The sequence below is a fragment of the Schistocerca serialis genome, unplaced genomic scaffold (assembly GCF_023864345.2).
Source record: "Schistocerca serialis cubense isolate TAMUIC-IGC-003099 unplaced genomic scaffold, iqSchSeri2.2 HiC_scaffold_1184, whole genome shotgun sequence".
NCBI classification, from domain to species: domain Eukaryota; kingdom Metazoa; phylum Arthropoda; class Insecta; order Orthoptera; family Acrididae; genus Schistocerca; species Schistocerca serialis.
This window is the reverse complement of record NW_026047386.1, coordinates 107,501-112,500: the sequence shown is the minus strand read 5'-3', so window position 1 is coordinate 112,500 and position 5,000 is coordinate 107,501. Positions and strand designations below refer to the sequence as shown.

The 5,000-nt window shown below is 52.3% G+C and overlaps 1 non-coding gene across 1 annotated transcript in view; it reads right to left on the bottom strand.

The window, feature by feature from the left end:
• The window catches only part of LOC126434198 (small subunit ribosomal RNA), a 1,910-nt gene extending 1,563 nt beyond the window's left edge, over positions 1 to 347 (bottom strand). The window contains exon 1 of the ribosomal RNA XR_007579048.1: positions 1 to 347. This exon is cut by the window's left edge and continues 1,563 nt beyond it. This is a non-coding gene — a ribosomal RNA (small subunit ribosomal RNA).
• Positions 348 to 5,000: the final 4,653 nt, after the last annotated feature.

The following is a 5,000-nucleotide window of genomic DNA, read 5'->3' as shown; positions in this document are numbered from 1 at the left end:
CCTACCATCGACAGTTGATAAGGCAGACATTTGAAAGATGCGTCGCCGGTACGAGGACCGTGCGATCAGCCCAAAGTTATTCAGAGTCACCAAGGCAAACGGACCGGACGAGCCGACCGATTGGTTTTGATCTAATAAAAGCGTCCCTTCCATCTCTGGTCGGGACTCTGTTTGCATGTATTAGCTCTAGAATTACCACAGTTATCCAAGTAACGTGGGTACGATCTAAGGAACCATAACTGATTTAATGAGCCATTCGCGGTTTCACCTTAATGCGGCTTGTACTGAGACATGCATGGCTTAATCTTTGAGACAAGCATATGACTACTGGCAGGATCAACCAGGGAGCTGCGTCAACTAGAGCTGAGCAGCCGGCCGCCCGGGAGTGTGTCCCGGGGGCCCGCGCGAACACGCAAGCGTCCGCTCAATTATTCTGCAAACAGGAGGAGGCTGAGCTCCCCTGCACCATACACCTCGAAACCCTCTCAGGTCCCGGCGGCGCGCAGCGCCGTCCTAAGTACTTGGTCGGGTTCGAGAGAGGCGCAATCGCCCGGAGTTTGGCGAGTAGACGCTTTAGGTGCGACCACCCGTGCTCCCAACTGAGCTTGCCGCTGCCGACAGAGGCCCGGGAGCGTGCTGTCGTGGCATTGCCGGCGGGAGACAACACGCGCCACCTACGGTGACCGGCAGCTCCAACGCCAGCGCCACAGAAGGACAAAAGCCCCACTTGGGTGCCGAAGCGAACTCTCCCAGCACAGCGCACGCGCCAACACGTCCGCACAGCTGCGATACAAACCACCTGCGAGAACCGCAGAGGCGACCGAGCAGCAGACGGCGTCGCGGCGCCGAGCGCCGGGCGGCGGCGCATCCTCAGCGCACACAGTCCTCAATCGGACCAGCACACTGCAGATGTCCACCGCGCTTCGCACCGGGCCCGCGAGGACCTACTTTGGCCGCACGGCGCCGCGTGCAGGGTGCGCCGGCGCGCAGCTGCGCCGCCTGCCGCCTCCGTCGGCCGGCGCGCCTGCCAGTGGCCGCCCCCACCAGCCGGCTGTAGCGCGTGCGCCCACGCACCGCGCGGCCAGCACGCCGGGAGGCCCCCCCTCACCGGCCGGGGCCGGTCCCACCCAGCCACCGCCGCGTATCGCTTCACACCCACATGCCATTCACGTTCGTGGGCATGGTGGGTATCGCTGAAACAACCGGTTGGTAGCTCAACCGATCGTCGCCATCACTGATTCACCTCTAGCGAGAACAACCGCACCACAACGGTTTACCAGTTGTTCATTTGCGTAACGTCACCAGCAAACGTAGGCGTCCATCGCCATTTGCAAATTCAACGATTGTTGCATGCCTGTGTCAGGTGTCACGACACACTATGTCTGCCCACATACACGCAACAACATGTGCACGCTTCGCAAACACGTGGAAGGTGGCCCCCGTACGTATGCGATGTCCATTGCGCGAACGACTGTCAACCGGCCTCTGTCGCATGTCGCAGATGTGGAACGCAGTGCACCATGCTATCACGGTGTGTGAGAAGAGACGACAACGTCTGACAACACGCGCCACTACATCAACAGACGGCTCATGCTGATCGCCATCCAGGGCATACCACACTGCAATCCAGCTCTTATAGGGAGACGACACGTAGCTGCGTGCACAACATTTGGACCGCATGGTTCGCCGTTGTTGGCGCAGTCGTTGTACGGTCACATGTACCACGATGTATCATTCAGTACATGAGGACCAATGTGCAGTACAGTGTGTGATTTGGACGTACAATATCAGCGGACAGTTGACACAGGCCATACCACAGCGTAGGCTAAGTGCTTCGCCATGCGAATGCCAATGAACAACTGCGAATGCCAATGAACAACTGCAAAGGGCATTGAGCATGTACGTCCTGCTGCCATCCACATTACAGTGTATAGCTGCAAGGTGTTTAACATGAAGCGATACACTGGGGACCGGGCAGTGCGAGTAGCAAACTATATTGCGGGGGTTGCAGTTAGGCAACACTACACTAATTTAACGCGTCGTATGACAATTACAGAGCAGGTTAAGGCCCAACGTGTGTTGGGTTAAGGCCCAACGTGTGTTGGGTTAAGGCCCAACGTGTGTTGGGTTAAGGCCCAACGTGTGTTGGGTTAAGGCCCAACGTGTGTTGGGTTAAGGCCCAACGTGTGTTGGGTTAAGGCCCAACGTGTGTTGGGTTAAGGCCCAACGTGTGTTGGGTTAAGGCCCAACGTGTGTTGGGTTAAGGCCCAACGTGTGTTGGGTTAAGGCCCAACGTGTGTTGGGTTAAGGCCCAACGTGTGTTGGGTTAAGGCCCAACGTGTGTTGGGTTAAGGCCCAACGTGTGTTGGGTTACAGCGCAATATGGGTTACGTTAAGGGGCAATATAGGTTAGGTTAAGGTACGATATAGGTTAGGTTAAGATACGATATAGGTTAGGTTAAGATACGATATAGGTTAGGTTAAGATACGATATAGGTTAGGTTAAGATACGATATAGGTTAGGTTAAGATACGATATAGGTTAGGTTAAGATACGATATAGGTTAGGTTACGGCGCAACATAGGTTAGGTTACGGCGCAACATAGGTTAGGTTACGGCGCAACATAGGTTAGGTTACGGCGCAACATAGGTTAGGTTACGGCGCAACATAGGTTAGGTTACGGCGCAACATAGGTTAGGTTACGGCGCAACATAGGTTAGGTTACGGCGCAACATAGGTTAGGTTACGGCGCAACATAGGTTAGGTTACGGCGCAACATAGGTTAGGTTACGGCGCAACATAGGTTAGGTTACGGCGCAACATAGGTTAGGTTACGGCGCAACATAGGTTAGGTTACGGCGCAACATAGGTTAGGTTACGGCGCAACATAGGTTAGGTTACGGCGCAACATAGGTTAGGTTACGGCGCAACATAGGTTAGGTTACGGCGCAACATAGGTTAGGTTACGGCGCAACATAGGTTAGGTTAAGGCGCAACATAGGTTAGGTTAAGGCGCAACATAGGTTAGGTTACGGCGCAACATAGGTTAGGTTACGGCGCAACATAGGTTAGGTTACGGCGCAACATAGGTTAGGTTAAGGCGCAACATAGGTTAGGTTAAGGCGCAACATAGGTTAGGTTAAGGCGCAACATAGGTTAGGTTAAGGCGCAACATAGGTTAGGTTAAGGCGCAACATAGGTTAGGTTAAGGCGCAACATAGGTTAGGTTAAGGCGCAATATAGGTTAGGTTAAGGCGCAATGTAGGTTAGGTTAAGGCGCAATGTAGGTTAGGTTAAGGCGCAATGTAGGTTAGGTTAAGGCGCAATGTAGGTTAGGTTAAGGCGCAATATAGGTTAGGTTAAGGCGCAATATAGGTTAGGTTAAGGCGCAATATAGGTTAGGTTAAGGCGCAATATAGGTTAGGTTAAGGCGCAATGTAGGTTAGGTTAAGGCGCAATATAGGTTAGGTTAAGGCGCAATATAGGTTAGGTTAAGGCGCAATATAGGTTAGGTTAAGGCGCAATATAGGTTAGGTTAAGGCGCAATATAGGTTAGGTTAAGGCGCAATATAGGTTAGGTTAAGGCGCAATATAGGTTAGGTTAAGGCGCAATATAGGTTAGGTTAAGGCGCAATATAGGTTAGGTTAAGGTGCAATATAGGTTAGGTTAAGGTGCAATATAGGTTAGGTTAAGGAGCAATATAGGTTAGGTTAAGTTACAATAGAGGTTAGGTTAAGGCGCAATATAGGTTAGGTTAAGGTACAATATAGGTTAGGTTAAGGTACCGTATAGGTTAGGTTAAGGTACCGTATAGGTTAGGTTAAGGTACAGTATAGTTTAGGTTAAGGTACAGTATAGTTTAGGTTAAGGTACACATTGTTGTAAGGAAAGGTGTAATGGGGGGGGGGGGGGGGGCGGCCGGTCGGTTTGTTGATTGTGATTATAGTAAGTGGATGCCTGCGGCATCATCTGATTTGCCACGTCAGGATACACCTTTGGCTCATGACAGGCGGCGCTCCGATTCCATGCTTGTGGGAGACCTGTGTCTTTCATTCCTGCCATTGTTTGTGTGCTGTGAGAGGAGGCAGTATTGTGATGTTGGGTGCACCCCTGTGTAGGACATGTGTGGGTGTTGGTGGCTTAGCTGAGCAATGGTGGTTGTCGGGAGGGTGGGATATTCCGTTTTCTGAGTGGACCTCCCAGTCTGGTTATGACAGTGTGGATTGTCTCATGTGGCGGAGAGGATGCACTGGGTGTTGTTCCACGCTGGTGCTTACATATTGTCTGTGTGCGTGTTACAGGCGGAGAGTAGTGCGTGATAAGAGTGTGTGGCTGACGTGTGGTTGTGATTGTGAGCAGAGTCTTTCAGCATGTATACGGACAGTTGTATATATTATCTGTATTCTGATGGGTCTATCTATTACTAATCAGCGCCGTGTATACGTTTAATCCGGTTCCAGTCGAAACTGTTGTATCTCTGTACATTAGTGCCACGGCGAGCGCGCTATGTAGCTACTCGTCTCGGCAGCTTCCACCGGTGTATGGCAAATGATTATAAGCAATGAGTCGAGTCGTCAATACCGATAGTGTGACGTCACATGTCTGGGGTGGGGGACGCTGCGCCCTTCCGGTGGGTCATGGCCTAGAAAGACGCTCCCCACGCAGGGGGGCTTGGACTGTCATAAACTCTTCCGAGTAATATACTTGCCGTACGTTTTTGCGACTGCGAGTGCAACGCCCACCGGTACCGACATGGATGGAGCGCCTCCTAGCTGACCGCTCAGCATCGGCATTCGTACAGAGAGCAACGCGATCGCGTCTCTAGCTCGTAACTGGTACAGCTCGCAGCTCATGTATAGGGACAGCGGGAATGTCGCATATTGGACATAACTCTTCATGAAACGCAAGTTATAGGGGTGGATTGCACATTGCGACTGCGGGAAAAGTCCGCCGTTCATCCGCTGGAGTTGCGAGTTCGGCGGTTGGGGTGGGGCGCCG